Source organism: Sinohyriopsis cumingii, chromosome 17 (genome assembly GCF_028554795.1).
Source record: "Sinohyriopsis cumingii isolate HCF-2022 chromosome 17, ASM2855479v2, whole genome shotgun sequence".
NCBI lineage: Eukaryota > Metazoa > Mollusca > Bivalvia > Unionida > Unionidae > Sinohyriopsis > Sinohyriopsis cumingii.
In genome coordinates this window covers 42315403-42335243 of record NC_142977.1, presented here as the reverse complement: position 1 = coordinate 42335243, position 19841 = coordinate 42315403, and the positions used below count along the sequence as shown (strand labels likewise).

The 19841-nt window shown below is 34.0% G+C and overlaps 1 protein-coding gene across 5 annotated transcripts in view; it reads right to left on the bottom strand.

Moving 5' to 3' along the window:
• LOC149778507 (uncharacterized) overlaps window positions 1–19243 on the bottom strand; it is a 177271-nt gene extending 158028 nt beyond the window's left edge. For 4 of the 5 annotated variants that reach the window (XM_089939383.1, XM_089939387.1, XM_089939389.1 and 1 more), the window contains exon 1: window positions 19108–19243. The gene's annotated coding sequence lies outside the window, so the exon portion shown is untranslated. Of the gene's footprint in view, window positions 1–2895; window positions 2919–19107 lie in introns of those variants that run through there. The other variant, XM_089939385.1, reaches the window with a different exon arrangement.
• Between the last annotated feature and the right edge of the window lie 598 nt (window positions 19244–19841).

The following is a 19841-nucleotide window of genomic DNA, read 5'->3' as shown; positions in this document are numbered from 1 at the left end:
GGATAAAATGCAATTGTCTCTGATGATTAACTATCAGGAGGATTTTGTTCAAAGCATGATTAATGCTAGAAACATTATGCACCCACATTTGCAGCATCTATGATATGTTGTTCATGTAGTTAATAATTACAGACGATTCAATACATACTGCTTAGCAAACAATTAAATGGAGAAAATTGTGTTCTCAAATCATTCTCAAAAGTCAAGTTTGCAAATATTTTCATGCATTTTGCTGATTTGAATGTGATAATTGTTATGTAAATGGATTTTAAAAAAGTGTTTAGAAATCGTTGAGTTGTGAGTAAAAATAAATCATTACAAACTCTCTCATAAATGTAGCATTTCCAAAACTATCCATTTATGTGTCTACATACAGGTATCTGATATTTTATCTTATTGCTTTACTCATGGTAGGATAATGTGCTAAGGAGCAAGGTCAAATTTTCCAAGGGCAAATTCAGACAGCTGACTTCATAAAATTTTTTAATTCCTTATATATATATATATATATATATATATATATATATATATATATATATATATATATATATATATATACATATACACACACATATACACACACACACTCACGATAAGTTTCAAACTATACCTTGAAAGGTTGTGGAGGTTTGATCCAGACCAAAACTGGAATTGGGAATTATGGTTGGATAGACAGATAACCCATAAAATGGCCTTAAATATTACAAACATTCAAACTGAAGAATTGTGAATAGCAAAAAGCAAACTGCTGGTCTAATTTATATACTAAATTTCAAGTCTCAGATTTGGCCAATGTGGGTATGTGAGACAGATTGCCATTAGCTTCTCATGGGTCAGTGATTCTCACCTGGATTTTCTCCACCCTTTATACTGACCATATAGCCTATCCTGCACTTGGAAATGCAAAACAAAAACAACTGTACTAAGTGGACATGTTGATTTCTGGAAAGTTGTAAATAAAATCTACCAGTAAAAGTTTCAAAAACATTTTCATGACCTAATCCATTACAAGGGGCTAAAGTGATTGAGAGTCTTAATACATGATCACCTGCAAAGACATCAGTTATATAAACTGGTTTAGCATTCCAATCCACCTAATTTGACAAGCTATAATTGATATTACCTGTGATGTATACATTAGCATATATTCATGCTTACAAGTCAACTGCAGACTGTACCAAAATCACCTAATGCATCTATGAAGTTTGTTATGAATAATCAGTACAACAATAAATATGAACCCTGATCTACAAACATATTATACATCAGCAGATTAGGACATATACTTTTGCAGTTTGACTGGACTTATAACTGAGTATATAAGATATATGCATTACTTGGTCACTTACCATGTTTGTACTAAGATAAACTATAACAGCAGTGTTGCATCTTGGTTGAGCAGTCGATTAAACATATGATTTACCTTTTATACACTGTAATGATCAGGGGCCCCGAGTGGCCGAGTGGTCTAAAGCGTTCACCGTTACGGATCACTGCCATCTCACCTCTGTCTGCGTGGGTTCGAGTCCAAGGCCCGGCTAGCATGGGTACGTGGGAAAGCCTGCCAGTAGCTTCTTGTGGGTCAGTGGTTCTTCCCTGGGTTTTCCAGGGTTCTTCCTCCACCAGTTATACTGGCTGTCATGTATAGCCTATATTGTGCTGAAAAATGGCATTAAACCCTAGAACAACAACAACAAAAACACTATAATGATCAAGGTCCAGCGATTTATACAGGGGGCACTGGCAGCCTGAGTTTGAAAAATGTGTCCTGTGCTCACTCAAAGTGCAACATTGAAACAGCATAGAACCTGTCCTCAGCATATATGGTCCACCTTATTCATTCTGATTCCAAGCAGACAGTGTAGACTTGATCTGCCTGAGCACTAAACAACTACAGATCATATTCCACAATGTTGACAGTATCTTCATGTGAGTCTTGGGTTTCCACTATTTCACATTTCAAGATAACAATTTTAAAAATTAAAAAAATACTTCCATTAAATAAATTAATCTTTCATTTCCACTTTGTTCACTGTTCCAGTGGCCTTGTGGTTAGAGCATCTGCCTCAGAAGCGGGAGATCGTGGGTTCTAACCCCGGCCAAGTCATACCAAAGACTTACAAAAATGATACTAACAGCTGCCTCACTACGCACTCAGCATTAAGAGGTTAGTGTTAGGACTGGTCAGCCTGGTGTCAGGATAATGTGACTGGGTTGGACATCATGCTACGTGTTTGTGGCATGATGCCCCAGTGCTGGACATCACTATAAACTGCCACACTGCAGACATTGTAGCGATATGACTGAAAAATTGTTAAAGCTACTTTAAAATTCCTAATCACATACACACACTCCACTTTGTTCAAAAGAACACAACAAAATTTCTCTCTTTCTGCAAGAGAATGATTTTAACTGGAAACATACATACTATATATACTAGCTTTTAAGTCAACTCCAACTGCAAAGACCCAGATCTATCATTATATAATGCACCAACAAATCTGGGTCCTTTAAGTTTGTTGGAACTAATAAGTAGAACAACATTTAGCTTGATAAAGTTCTAGGTTATTTTGTAGTTGGACTAAACTTCCAAGTGAGTACATATGGTATGGCCAGGCACATACTGGTACACTTATAATTCAGATGAAGCCCCTTAATTATTCAACAACTATACCACACTATAAACAGCTGTATCAAATACATGATGAACAATATCTTAAATCAAACATAATTACACAAACATTATTATCTTACACACATCTGACCTGAGAAAACATCAACCAGATGCATCACAAAAGGCCCCTGAAATGAACTTTTTAAAGTCTAATTTCAAAAGCAATGATGATATTAGCAGGCCAGAATTCATGCACCTATCAGATAAATAAAAAGTACAACCTTACACATACACCCATTACAGTCTTCACTGAAATAAGTGGGGACTGACAGTGCAGTGTGAATGGACCATAAACATGTGCACAATAAAAGTACCAAAAAAATGTGGGGTCTAAAACCAGCTTGTAACTGACTGCCTTGTAACATGAACAATTTCTGAGTCATGCTTTATTCAGCAATGGGGGGAAACTCATCAGCCTGAGCTGTTGTGAGAAAGTACATTTTAAATATTTACTCAAATTACCAACTTAAATACATTCTATACATTATAGTTTCAGATCATCAGGCAAACACCAAATCTGTCATTATCAATCTTACTACATTGAACATTTGGTTGAAATTATCAGATTTCATGATTTAAAGTTGTGGGCTGGAACACAAAGGAATAGTCTGTAGTAGTCTTCTCAGTAGGAGACATTGTCAAATTACAGATGCTGCAAGCAACAGGGCAAAAAGAACTGAATTAATATATATATATATATATATATATATATATATATATATATATATATATATATATATATATATATATATTATAGTTGGTATCAGACTTGCAACCTAGGTGTTCCATATGTGATACCTGCCAAGGCCAGACTAGGTCAACAACCTATGCATGTCCTCAAGAAAAACACTTAAAATTTAATTCATTTTGGAAATGTAAACTTTTCTCCCCATAACACACAAACTGTAACAATAAATTTCTTCTATAAAATTGTTAAATAACCATATTCAATAAAATTTCAACAGTGTGCACCTAAAAGATGATTTGGGTAAATGATGTGAGGTAAAGCTCCTACAATATCACAGATAATTTCCCTCTCTCTTGTATGTACAGTCTAAAAGGGTTACCTCCCTTATGCATGTTGGCATCTGTCCAATAAAAAGATTCAGTCTCCCAATCTAGTCACGCCAAATAAAGTACAAGAATCTTTTTCCGACACTCATTTAGCCAACAAAGTTAAATGGTAATGAGATAAGTTAAACAAAACAACGTGATGTTCTAGATGGGTTTCAATGATAATACCTTCCCACAAGGAATTTATGATCTGAAACACAATTCAGAACACAGCACTGGATATTGTTTGCAAGGTTTAATCATAAAGTGGGTGTAAGCATTTTTTATGGCATGTGCAAAAGTTATGCAAAATATATTATTTACCATAGGCAAGCAATGTATTCTATTTCCATAGCAGAGAAAGGCCAAAATTAAAATTACTTTGAAAGGGTTTAAATCTGACTCCTCAGATTAATTACAAATTAACAAAGATTCATCTGTAGATCATGACGACAATATGTACCTTTCAAATCAATTAATACAAACTTATTACAGTATTTGCTGACATGAGCTTTTCAGGAACACTTTCTATACCTGTTACATAAAAGGGGGATAACTGTAACGAACAATTCAGCATTATTGTAACGATGATGAAAGATATGTTCATGATCATGGTATGTACCAAGTTTAAGTCCATCAAGAGCAACAAGACATATAATTGCACACACCAAATTTGTCTTAAGATACAATCTGTATAATTTTACAACCATGTAGCCACTATTGTGCTGAAGTGCCATAATGTGCTACTACAAATAAATAATTTTACATAAAAGAGGCCGAGCTTCTAACCGCTGAATAATAAGCACATTTCAAGCTGCAATCTACGCTGCATTTTACAGCACACAACTGTCAATTCAATTATAAAAGACGCTACCATGTTGCAATGTGTCACAATAATTGGTATAAATTTCTCCATGTCCATCATACACTGTATATCCTCCTGGTTGTGAATTCTGCCCTGTCAGAGCTCTCAAGGACTCAATGTCCCACACCAAGTAAGTGTGACATTTTCAGTGGAAGTTCAGGTCTCATTTGTGTGTCCCCATGATACCACTACAATCACCTCACGACGCTCTCCAGTTGCAAATATTGTGCAGTACTATGACAGTGTATGAAAAGGTGCAGCCAGTGTGGCTAAATCACTATCTAATGGAATTAGCTGCCCCTCTCACTTAAAAAGCCAGATAACCCTCCTCTGCATGATTCTAATGCTATAGTTACAGACTTGTAAAAAACTAATAATTGGGCTCATTTGCACAGAGACACATATACTGAGTACACTAACACCTTTTAACTGAACCAAATAATCTACTTTGCTTTGTGATATCTTTTCATTCAATGGCATCATTTATATGTTATCTCTCTTCCACATTTTATGTGACTTGGTTTTTTTTTCTCTATGCAAAACATTTTTAAACACCAGTCTGAGCCCTTTAAGTATTTAAGTTTTGATTATAACATTTTACTTGCACATATCATATTATAAAATCTGAAAAACCGTAGATTACCTAAAAATTTAGTTTAATTCATAGGTAATTTTGTTAAAAAATTACATGCAAAAGAGTGTGGATTATAACATTTTCAACACATGTATATCCATGACTGAGATATCTCCCTTAAATCAGTCATAGTATGAATATAACACAATAAATTATAGTTCTTGCTATGAGGAGAGATGTTAAATTAATAATGTTAACACTAGCAGGAAATCTATGAAAACAGTGAGTTCTGGCATTTATTATATTAATAAACATTTTTTAAAATCTGGGTATAAGGCCAGAAAACAAAATGTGTATTTCTCATTGCTAACCCAAGCACCTTTTTCACTAAATTAAAAAAATCACATTAAATATGTTTTAAGAAAATGACCTGCCTACCCTAATTTTAAAATCAGTGCAACAGGAAACACACTGTTTTTTTGACCTAACCATTAAAAAGTGCATTCTTTAAAAGCCTTAATGCTGCCATTTATAAAAAAATTCACCATTCTTCCAATCGAACCAAGGTTTAGAAGGAAGGAAATGTTTTGTTAAAAAAGCTATCTGATATTCTATGAAATAATCAAGATGCTTTGTTTAAATGATGTCCAAATATTCAGTTAAGAATTAATAGGTGCCGCCCCATAATTCAGTTAACAAAGTTGCTTGTAATTCCACTCATTTTTTGGACATGGTCTAAAAGTAGTGATGTGAAACATTTTACAAATTCCAGTAGTGATTAATCTAATAACAAGAAGATTTGCATGTGGTGCATAAATTAATTCAAAAGGGAATGAAGAGAGGCAATGCTGATTTTTTAAACCAGATCTGTGAAGAAAAAGCATGCACAATCATAGCTAAAATTAAGACTCTGTGAATATTGGTTATCAGCTGAAATGCTGGAATGCTTTGAAGGCTGTACTTGGGCCAAAGACAATCCGACATATCATGGTGCTGGCTCCTTATGTTTACAATGGTGACATCATCAAATCTTCCAGCTTTCAAATGAAACTGGTTACCATGGATGTTTCTGATCAACATCAGATTAATTTGAACATGTGTGAAAAACTGAAAGGTTTCTCAGTTCAAGAGAGAAAGTACATGACTCGCAATGTGATGAAATGTCTAATTTATCAGGTTTTAGTGGAACTAAACGATGTTTAGGCCCATTACTTTTCAAGATTATGTACTTTTTAAAATGATTTGGCATATATGACTTTTTGCACATTAAAGGCGGCATTGGGACTTTAAGGATGACACTTTATCATGATTGTGTATGTTTGTGTATTTAATCCCCAAGATTCAGCCCATCCTGGATACTAATTACTCTGCCTACCCACATATTCTACCTACCTACATATGTACATATGTATCTATGCATCCATGCACATATAATGTATGTCTTTCTATTGTCTGTCTTTCTCATTATTACTATAAACTATCAGCAAATAAAACAAGATGCACCCCACTTAAATAATTATCTCACAAAACTGATATCTTATTACTTTTACCTATATTACTATCCAAAGATAAAGCCATAATTAATATGAACAGCCTCTTCCTCATAATCAAAGTTGTAATGGTGTCAAATTTTGTAGATAATTTCTGAGTACATTCTGTCGCAGTCAGTGTGACATGTAACCACTAAGACTGACGTATGGGCTAGGCTTGCAAAAACTTAACAGCTTGTAATAGTTAACCTCTCTTGTTTGGAGGCATAAGTGATTTTTTTTTTATTAGAGTCCATTTGATAACAGCCAGAAAAAGAAATAACATAAGGTCATGTAGTGGGAAATGACAAACAAGAGCCAAAAATTTGGGAAATCTTGGGCCAATTGAAACAGATGTCATAAAATGAATGGTTATTAATAAAGGCAGTCTAGAGATAAAGGTTCTGACTTTGATGGGAGTGTTAACAAAACTTTTGGCAGTTAGAGAAAGTAATCCTCATTGGTTAAGCTAAACAACAGGGTGTGCGTTCCCAGCCAACATTTAAGGTTTCAAGTAATTCCCCTCACAAAAAAATTTAGTCAGTCTATGTTCTGAGGGAAGCCCGAATTGAATTTTAGCTCTGGGAAAAAACAAGTATTTCTCATTAGATTGTCCAAGAGACTTGTGTCAGAATGTTGTGGACATGAAAAGAGATAGATTTAGCTACATAGTAAGAGACAGTATCAATAAAGCACAAGGTTAGTCTCAATCATATACAATATGCACTCATGTAAGTTTGTAATTATTTGCTGAATTTATTCATTTTAAAATCATACTTCACGTTTCCTTGAGATCAGACTATAATTGTACATTCATCTATCTTGAATGTAATAGAAATCATGTAGTGCATGAATTTCATGCATTACTCTGATATGCAATATGAGAATTAATTTATTTGTCTTGAATGTTATGGCAATCATGTATCATAATGATTTTATGCATTTCTTCTGATACAAATTTTGAGAAGAAAATTATGTCTTAAATGATGAGTTGGAAAAGACAGGAAACAACCAGGTGTTGCTGACGTGCCGCAATTTGAGTTTGATCAGTCACTTGATTATATGATAAAATTTGCTTTATCAGTGTAATAGAATCGGTAATTAAATTTCACATAAATTTTTCAACTCTAATTCAAAGAGAAAGTGAATCATTAAAATTGTCATATTCAATTTTATTTTCATTATGTAAGTGATTAAATTGTTATATTTTATACATGGGGGCTCTTGATATTCTATTATATATCTTTACTCATATATCTGTTATTCCATCCAATAATTTCATGGAAAAATTGTATTGTTTACCAAATCCAGGCAATAACACAGTGGTGAATCATCCCCAAGATAATGATAACAAAACACCATAAGGAGTGAGGATCTCACATCATCACCACCTTATGACAAAATTCGCCAAACATCTATAAAAGTCAAGTTTACAGATGAAGCTTTAATTTGTGGTCTACAGTCAAATGTAACCAGACAAATGTACATTTTTGCTAATGATATCTTTATCTTTTCTTCTGTTATAAATTACAAAATATTGATCTTAATCCCTCAAGTATATTATTATGCTAAAGCTAGTCAATTGTTGAAAACTACATATTTTGTACTCTAAAATGCCTTTTTTTTAAAAATAAGGCATGCATATTTATTGCAAGAGGAATAACTCTGTGCTACATCAACAGATAATATCATGGGTAACTTTTCCTTGCTAGTCTTAGAAGGAATACAGGTATTGGAAAGGTTTTAAAACTGGTTTACATTGCATTTATTGATTTATTATTTCTAAATGCTCAATTTCATATGCATAGATCTTGCCCAGAAATAGCTCATTGGACCTTCTGGTGATCTTAGTCTATTTACTAAGTTTTACTCATTGGACCTCCTGATGATTTTAGTATATTTACTAAGTTTTTGCTTAATGGACTTCTTGATGATTTAGTATATTTACTAAGTTTTACTCGTTGGACCTCCTGATGATTTTAGTCCATTTTATAAGTTTCTGCTTAATGGACTTCTTGATGATTTTAGTCTATTTACTACTAAGTTTAACTCATTGGATTTCTTTATGATTTGGTCTATTTACTCATCTTTACTCAAAGCTGGAGCAAAAATATATTCTCAAGAGTGGAAACAAGTTGAGACAATCAGATGCCAGATTTGTTAGTTAATGTGCATAGATTTCACACATTATTGAACATTAGACTTCACAATACAAGCCCATATTCAAACTCTGAATAAAACTGGATTGGAAAATATGGCTTACAGAATGTAAATGTGATCAGCCAATCCGATACAAAATCACCTCATTTGTATGCATAGATCTTGACAATTATCAAACGTTTCCAACAGTCTGATGATATAAGCATACCTCCCAAGTTTCATCAAATTTTGATCATAAATGCAGACTTCAATGCGGCACACACAACAACCATAACATCCAAGATTACCTCACTGAATATGTAAGGATCTCACAAAAACACATCAGCTGTACTGACTGGTGCAAAAATAAAACAACTTGCTTAAAATTTAATTGAACAAAAAAATTTGATAAACATTTTGATTCTCTTCATTAAGTCTAACAACATCTTTTATAGGTAATCCTTCATAAATATTTAATTTGCTGGGAGATTCAAGTAAATGGTTTATAGTTCCTTTCATTTTAGAGTGGAAATTATACCACAGAAAAACTTGACTCAATGAAGAAAGGAGCATTATTCTAGATGTGTTTACATTTAATACATACATTATGAATTACACAGTGAAATTACTAAAGAACTAAAGCATATTCTTACCATTACAACAAGAGTTCCTCAAAGATAATAATAGAACTTTCAACATATCACAGCCACCATGGTGACCGCATTAGAGACTAGTCATTTTCAGTTCGGACCAACCAGACACCAAAAGAATTCTGATGAAAATGTGTCAAACTAAATTTCCATTTAAGATGAGTAACAAAACTGAGACTTTCAAGATGGTCACATGCTGGATATCAGATCAGCACCATTTTAATTCAGGATCAACAAAACATTACAAGAAATCTTTTCATGAAAACCCCAGGCAGATATGATCATTCATTCAAATGAAATAGTGATGATTTTCAAGCTACGGCAGCAATATTAGACATGAGATTGCACCATTTTCATTAAGGACTAACCAGACATCATAAGAAGTTTTCAGGTGAAAACACCATGTCAATAAGGAGGAGTAGTGATTACAAGATTTTCAAGTAGGTCACTGTGGCAGCCTGATGGGACCTCAGATCCAAACCATTTTCTTCTAGGACCAACTACAACTTTTTGTAATATGACCTTCCATTTAAGAGGTGTAGCATGAATCATTTTCAAGATGGCTGCTGTGGCAGTTATACTGGATGTCAGACTGGCACAGTTTTCATTTAGGACGAATTAGACATAATAAGAATTGTTGTAATGAATACCTCATGTTGATATGACCCTTCATTCAGAAGTAGTAGCATAAAAAATTTGCAAGATGGTCAGTGCTATAGCAATATTAGACATCAAATTAGCACCATATTCATTTACAACCAAGTTAAGACATCATAAGAAGCTTTCATGAAGTATTAACAAGATTTTCAAGATGACTGCTGTTTGGTGGCCATAATAGATGTCAGATCTGCACCAATTTCACTGAAGACCAACTAGACATCATAATAAGTTTGTTGGTGAAAAACCCACATCTGACTTTGCACTCAGGAGGATCTGTGACAAGATTTTCAAGATGGCTGCCTTGGCCACCATACTGGAGGTCATATCAGCACCAGTTTTATTTAGAGCCAACTAGACATCATAAGCAGTCTTTTAGCAAAAAGCCATGTTAATATGACAACCATCCATTCACTAAAAGTAGCGATAACAAGATTTCCAAGATGGCCATTTTGGTCGTATTAGATGACAGGGCAGTGCCATTTACATTTAGTCCTGGAGTCAATTGTGTAGTTCAGAAAGAATATAGCAATAACAAACTTGAGCTAACAAAAGGATAAGCAAGATGGACAAAAGACCATCCCACAATTTCTTCTGGTCTATGACCAGGGACTGACATTCTGCTGGGCAAAAAGAATTTCCAGGAATTCAACATAAAACCATTTCTTCCTTCTAACTGTCAAGTGTTGAAACCAACTCTAATATTCTTAGTGATAAAAAGATTTTTAAAATTTGGCTGCTGTTTTACACATATTGGAACCACTCTGATAGCCTAAGTGATTAGAGTATCTGCACCAGATGTGGGAAGTCACGGGTTCAAACCCCAACAGTCATACCAAAGACTTATAAAAATAGTACGAGCAACTGTCTTACTAGGTACTCAGCATTAAGAGGTTAGTGTTAGGACTGGTTGGCCTGATGTCAGGATAATGTGACTGGGTGGGACATGATGCCACATGTCGGCAGCATGATGCCCTAGTGCTGGATATCACTATAAACTGCAGACATCATAGTGATATGACTCAAATTGTTAAAGCTACATTGTACATCAAAATTCCAATAGCACAACACATGCACATATTTAATGTCAGTTTAGCACCATTTCCGTTTTGGACAAAGTAGACTTTATCAGAAGTCTTTCTGTGAAACTCCATGTCACGAGGATCATCCATTCAAGGGGATTATTGACAACAAGAGTTTTAGGACAGTTGTCAATGCATCTATATTGGAAGTATTACTGGCACTATTATCATTTAGGTCCAACTATATGTTATAGGAAGGCTACTGATGAAAATTCCACATTGATATAGCCATCAATTTTGGAGACAAGCAGAGATATAAGCAAGATTTCCAAGATATGACTTTCCATTTTAGGAGGAGTAGCTATAGCAAGGTTTTCATGATGGCTTCTTCGGTGGCCATGGTGGATGTCAGATTGGCACATATTTTTATTTATGAGGAACTGGACAATGTACAAAGTTTTCTAGTGAAAATCCTACATCAACATGTTCAAGTACAGATCTGATACAAATTTAAGATGACTGTCATGGTTGCCAAATTGGATGCCAGATTAGCACCATTTTTGTTTAGCAGCTAGATATCATAGGAATGCTTTTAGTGAAAACACCACATTGATAGGACCATTCATTCTAGAGTAGCAGTAATAATGATTGGATATCCGAGTAGCACCATTTTCATTTCGGACAAGCAGTAAAAGGGATAAATTATGCAAGCAGTTGGAATGACAATAGACAATGGATAGACAAATACAGACAGACCAACCCATAAACTCTTCTGGTATTAGTGACTAGCAGAGCTAAAAATGTCAGAAACCAAGTAAGATACTGCTCCCACAAAATCTGACCTGGTCCCTTTAGAAAATATGTGGGCTCCTCGCATACTCCCAGCTATGTTAGCTGTAAGCTCTTGAGAAGTCCTCCCATGTGCCTGAATTTTATAAAGGATTTTATATCTTTGTATATACCTGGATCCTAGATAGAAAGGCTGTATTTAAAAGTAATGATGATAATGTCTGCCAAGTGTCAAGTCAATCCATCAAATGCTGTGAGATTAGGTGAGTAAACATGTATCTGTGATATATAGCACTATAAGCTTACCTCTAAATGCCCCCAGCCATTTTTACATTAGGAACATAAAATCCTGTGCTTGTACTGCACTATTCCTTGTGTACATCTCTAAAGCTTCATTAATGCATAGTTAACTGACAGTTTGTTTTAATAATGAGTATCTCTTCTTTGATCATATCACAATGAAAAACATAAAATTTACTAATATCTGATAAACATACAATTTCACTGTTTTCTGTGCTGCTTGTTTAATATGAAGTGAATATATAGCTATACAAAGGAAGTCAAGCAGCCTCTGCAGGACATCCATATAAAATATACCTGCGTTATAATGCATGTTAAGTGGGTTTGCAGAACCTCTGAATAAAAGATAACTGATATACACTTCAAGCTAAGCTGCCTTTGCAGAACCTTTATATATAAATAACTGCTGTACACTTCAAGGTATGCTGCCTTTGCAGAACCTTTGTATATAAATAACTGCTGTACACATCAAGTTATGCTGCCTTTGAAGAACCTTTGTATATAAATAACTGCTGTACACAACAAGGTATGCTGCCTTTGCAGAACCTTTGTATATAAATAACTGCTGTACACAACAAGGTATGCTGCCTTTGCAGAACCTTTGTATATAAATAACTGCTGTACACATCAAGTTATGCTGCCTTTGCAGAACCTTTGTATATAAATAACTGCTGTACACTTCAAGTTATGCTGCCTTTGCCATATGTCTATATAAAGGATAAATGCTGTACATTTAAAGTTAAGCTGCGATTGTAGAATGGCCATATAAAGGATACCATTCTCATAAACTGAAAGTTAAGCTGCCATTGTAGGACCTCCATATAATGTTTATGGAATGTAATCCTTTTAAACACTCTCACCCATCTGTATTATGTACAGTGTGATCGCGATTTACACGATCTCAATTTACATGAATTTGAAATAACACAAGATGGGGAAAAATGCGAAAAAGATTGCTACCATTTCGATAATTCTCTCATACATATAGATTGTGCCTTCACATGCAAACATTACACATTATGTGCAGCTCTTATGCCCCCACCATTCTGTTTATTGTGGCCTCAGTTCTGCATGTACATGTACAACTTGTTTGTTACAATTTAGGAACATTATTAGTGATGGCATCTAAAAGACGAGGAGACCAAGGAAGGCTATTTCTTTAGAGGTTAATTTGAAGTAGTGAAAAGGTATGAAGCTGGTCAGATTACCACCATGATAAAGCATGCTTTGAATCTTTGTGAAAGTACATGCAGAACAATATGTGACAGTGCAGAAAACATAAAAGTAAGTGTGAAAGCTGGAACCTCCCTTTTGAACCAGAAAAGTTGTTTTACCCACCCCAATATAATGGACAGGATGGGAAGGATGCTGGCAATGTGGCTTGATGAACAGTACTGTTTAATGCAGCTTTTGTTTTTTAATTACATGTACATATGTTCTATTTATTAAAATTCATAATTTCATGTTTTTATTTTATGTTTCCTATGTTTTAAGTTCGCTTCCCTATGCTCTTATGAAAACTTTTATTATTTTTTTTATTTTAATCTACTAAATTGCAGAAGCATCCCCTAATTTTAACACAATGAATTTATACAGAGAAATTATCTCAATTTAAACAAATCTCAAATTAAGCACGCGTTTCAAAAACATAACCCTCATGTAAATTGTGATCATATGCTTTAACATTTTTATCCGTCTGTTTGTATCTTATATCATGTTTTACAGATGCAATACCATATTGGTTCATTTTGCATGGTCTTTGTCCTAATATGTGGTAAATGTCTTCTCACTTTTTTTCAAATGTTCTCTGTATGTACTATAATGTGAATGTTTCACGGTTTATGTACTACTATGTGTATGTTTCCCTTTTGTATGCACTACTGTATTGTGTATATTTCACATTTTATCTACTACCATGTAAATGTATCACATTTTATGTACTACTATGTCTATGTTTCCTTTTTTATGCACTGCTGTGTATGTTTCCTTTTGTATGCACTATCATGTATATGTTTCCTTTTTATGAACTATCGTGTATGTTTCACATTTTACATACTATCATGTGTATGTTTAACATTTTAGATACTATCATGTGTATGTTGCACATTTTACATACTATCATGTGTATGTTGCACATTTTACATACTATCATGTGTATGTTTCACATTTTACATAATATCATGTGTATGTTTAACATTTTAGATACTATCATGTGTATGTTGCACATTTTACATTCTGTCATGTGTATGTTTCACATTTTACATAATATCATGTGTATGTTTAACATTTTAGATACTATCATGTGCATGTTGCACTTTTTACATAATATCGTGTGTGTGTTGCACTTTTTACATACTATCCTGTGTATGCTGCACTTTTTTATATGGACCGTTCCACTGGCCTAAGTGTTAGTGTCCATCTCAGATGAAGGAGGTCTCGGGTTCAAACCCTGGCCAAGTCATACCAAAGACTGATAAAAATGTTACTAAGACTGGTTTTCCTGGTGTCAGGATACTGTGAATGGGTGGGACATTATGCTGTATGTCTGCAGCATGATGCCATCACTATAAGCAGCCACAATGCAGACATCATAGCAATATGACTAAAATTGTTAAAGCTATGTTAAAAATCTAAATCAGAGACACACACACACTTTACTGAACTTGTTTTCATGGAACCTTAAATTTTTTTACTTCACAACAGATATGATATCCAATGGAACAAAAATCTTAAAATCTCAAACCCTTGATTTAATTTCCTAAAATGTACTATCTATATAATGGACACTTGCACATACAGGATGAATTTGTATAGTCCAATGATTGTCATCTACAGAATTTTTTAAAAATGCATTTGCACCAGTTGTCTATAATTTACACTTTATAATATTCATATAAAAGTATGCTCCCACATGGTTATTAAGACATTTAATTTATAATGAAACCAACAAATCAAAGCTGCCATTTAACAGTACATTTTATAGTTATTTACCAAGAAACTAACCTGACCAATGTCCACTCCTTGAGACCGATTCTGTACAATTTAAAGTCCAATATAATACTGTCCAGTAAGAATGCAAATAGTGTCCTGTAAAAACCCAACCATCTGATTCTTGACCATAGTAGCATGAAATGACGTTTGCTGTATTGTACAAAATCCTTTGTCAAAACCCCATCAGCATTTGTAAAGTGTATCGCATTAGAAGCAAGTGAAATGGCCACCACATGTAACTATCTTGAATGATAAATGTATGTACAACTCCAATCACAATACCCCAGGCAATCTGTGAGTGTTGTGTCAAAGCAATGATGATAATAGTCTGTCTCACTTGATATATTGTTCTGTCCTAATCTCGATCTCTCTCTTCCCTCCCTTTTCCTTAATATTTCCTTCAAATGCAGATATATTGCTTATCTAGTTTAAAATTTTCTTAAGAAATTGGTATATTTTACATTGTTTCCTCGAGCATCTACAGCCCCGTAATTGACATGATTCAATTTAAAAATGTGACCATTACCACAACTCACCACTCAATAAAGTGTATTGCTTCTTTTATGTTAAACAACAAATCCTTTCAAAAATGACATACAATATGATGATCCTGTGGTACAGAGCATTAATGAGTGACAGGTACATGCTAGTGACCTTTCAGAAAATAATTTATGATAGGTCCTGATTCTTGTCATGGGAAATTAATACTATGTTCAGCCTATTTTTTTTTTTTTTTAAAGGCAAAAAGTCAACAATTTTAAAACTGAATGCCCTGGGGATTTTTTTGGCAAAAAGTCAATAACTTTAAAAATAATTGCCTTGTTTTTTTTAAAACTTTAAAAATGAGCATAACCTATAGACTTTAACATTGGTCTTAATCTAATTTCAGGATAGAGGGACAGATGCACACACAGATGCACATACAGATGCCAAAGTGATCTCCATATCGAGCTTAAGACCAGGCAAGCTAGACAAAAAAAAAAGAGTTAAATCTTATCAGCATCCTGATTAAGCAGAATTTATAGTATTAATACATAAAATGTAACAATGTAAGACCCTGATCTGCCTTCATGTACCATGTAGGCTAATCACACTCTACAATGTTTTCTTACACTGAATAAAAAGAAAAAACACCACTGACTCCGACAACAATTATACACAGAAAACATGGAATAATCAATAAAGCTGCTGTTTTCTGTATAACCCAGCCAGTCAAAATTTATAGAAAGTAAACAAAACTGGCAGTTTGCATGTATGTCTTCATCTCAGTTTTGCATATATCTGTACAACTAATAGTGCAACAGGTGTACTCCCATATCCTTGGTAATTCCTTTAAGTGCAATATGGCTAAAATTATGCACACAAAAAACAAGAACAATTTACATTAAATGTACTTGAATAACATTAAATGCATGCCATCAGTACATAATGTGTATCTATTAAAAGTAGCACATCCATGGAATTACCAATACCCATTTATATTTTGGACAAAATCAATACATTGGGATTATGGTGAAAATATTCAAAGACATTCTGTATCATACCATTGTCTTACATCAAGACTGTTGGTACATCAGCTCATTCAAGACTATTGGAACATCAGCAAATTAAATATTGGAACTCATTCAGAACACTCTGTTCTTTTGGACTTGTGATATTGTTTTTGTGATTGGGATTTTTAATGTAGCTTTAACAATTTTTCAGTCATATTGCTACGAAGTCTGTAGTATAGCAGTTTACAGTTATGTCTAGCACTGCGGCATCATTCTGCAGACAAGTAACATTATGTCCCACTCAGTCACATTAATACTGAGCACCAAGCAAAGGGCAGCTGCAAGTACCATTTTCAGAAGTCTTTGGTATGACTCAGCTGGGGTTTGAACCCACGACATCTACAGAGGATGCTCTAACCACTTAGGCCCCCAAACATTTAACTTAGAGAAATAAATATATTGGATGATTTTAATAAACCTGTTGCATTGCTTCTTCCTGTTACTTAGTTTATGACCATAGTCATAATACTGCAAGATTATTCACATATTTACCATGCTGTTTTCTTTTCTTCTTTCTATCTTTCCTTTAAAATTATTTTAAATGACCCCATTCAATCATGCCACCTGATGTATTGAAACCTGCATCATAAAAACACAACCATTTTCAGACACATTAGTCTTATATTGTTTTATTCATGAGTTATTTTAAAATTAAGTGACACACACCACCCTACAACCTTAGCTGGTTCAAAATTTAAACCACTAAAGACCCAGCAAACATGAAAACTGAAGAACTATTTTTCCTATATCTTTTGCCTAAAATATGGTCTTAATTCAAGTACATGAATTATGCCACCATCGGTTTTTCCGTCTAACATATAATCATTTTGTATCAATTTATATTGCTTCTCATTGTATGCTTTCAGAGGTCACGTTACCCATGACATAATCATGCCTTCATCATCATCTTAATAACAAAACCATAAGGCATCCAGCAAGTAAACTCCACCCCATGTCCAAGTGTACTCTGACCCTTCCCACTCCATTTTAGCAATGTTCACATTTATGTTGCTGTATCTAAAATGGGGTGGGTAGGGTCTGCACAAACTTGGACAAACATACCACCAGCTACAAAAGCTATAGTACAAATCACACAGGTCATGTCAGCTTATTTACTGATATAAGTTTAAAACTATTTTATTTTAAAAATTTAATCGTAATATAGTTATAACAAAGGTTATTCAATTGTGATTTTTTAGTGATCTACACATCAACTGTCATAACAAATTTCCAGATGAAAATTATCAATTGCTGTGGAGTTTTACAATGGTAGTTTGGCATTACACTTGGTCAAGAAATTTAACACTGAACTGAACTATTACTAGTGTACTGGGAATCAAGTGTACGATCACATGAACAAGAAGTCACGTGCATCTTCAACCATATATTGTATTGATCTTCAACTATGAACAGGACAATGGAGTAACATACAATAAGTTTTATTCTTGTAGCATGTACATATAGCATTTCTTCAAAATGATAATTGAGCATGATGTAAAATTTAACTTAAAAAAATATGAATTGACAGCCATCTTTCCATTCTTTAACGTGTATGAAAGCACATACTTGTATGGGAAAATAGATATTATGTATGAATTAAAAAAAAAGATATGACATACCATACATAAGATATATATGAAGTTAGTAATTACCTCCAATTGAATGGACATGTGTGCCGATTTTATTCCTGCCAGTGTTTCACCAGACTTTGTTTGGAAATAACGACATTGTTACGTCTCTGTTTATGTTTGTAGTACAACTTTTTCCTTACCGTAGGCGCGTCCCCTCCTACGTGACAGCGCGTGACGAAAACGGTTTCAACGAGATCACCCATCTTGCTTGAATATGCCTAAAAATGTCTTAAGTATGTGATCATTATTTGCCATTAGGCATTTTACGAGGAATTTATGCAATAATCTTCAATGAAATTTTGATGGACAGGGCGCGAAATACAGTGAATAAATGCAATTTAAAGGTACGTGTAACCAGATTCTCCAAAATTACACCTGTAGCTGCAAAAGTGACTTAGACTGCGTACATAAGCTGTACGACTTGTACTATAGTTACAAAGTAAATTAAAAGTATCCGTCAATGGATAGCTGGGTTGGAGGTCCAATCCCAATATTCCTGTGCCCCCAGCCACTCTAGTCCTATGATGTGAGACAGCTATCAAAAAAAAAACAAAAGTATAGGGGGAGGCGTCTACATTGTTGGACTACAGTACCCGCCACCCTAACTCAGCCTAAACAGACAACCAACATAAAGGTCTGCTATTCTGTAAAACTACCCATCACTTTAGGCTACTCCTTACCTCAATTGACTTGACTTATGAAGTTTTATTCACGATAAATGTTTTACTGGTCGCATGTTCTAATAAGCTGATCACTTTTTCTCTTCTCCTATTGTTATTGTTCGAACACTACCGTAACACCCTCTTGTCAGTTCGACTTCCGGTTTGACGGACGACATTTAATTATATACTTTGCTTTAAAAGAGCGGCAGTACCGGATAAAAACTTTTCCATGCGAATTTTTAACAAATATGATTACTTAATATATATAAAAAGAATTCCGTTTAAGCTAATGCGTTACAGTATATTTGCTTTGATATAATGTTTTACAAAATAAATAAAAATGCTGCAAGAGGAATCTGGGCGACTGCCATCTACGATTACATCACAAATAGAGCTGGGTATCACAAAACTTTTCTGAACACCGCAAGTAAACTGCAGTATTAGGGACCAACAGTTTAATTTTATGATGCATGGACCTGGGAATTTTAATAATTAAAAAAATTCCAGCTCTCACATAGTTGAAAAATATATTGTTCTGATCTATAATAGAATAACACTATGTTATATTCATTCCATTATTTTACGAAGAAAAAAGAACTATCTTTAGAAGAAGAAAAAAAAAGAGTATAAAGTATCTAGAAAAAATTGCACACCCCTCCCCTTCTGAAAAACGAAATGGTCAGTACCTAATAATAGATGAAATTGTCAGCTGTGTATTTTGCCTCTAAAACCTGTAAACTGATTAACTTTGC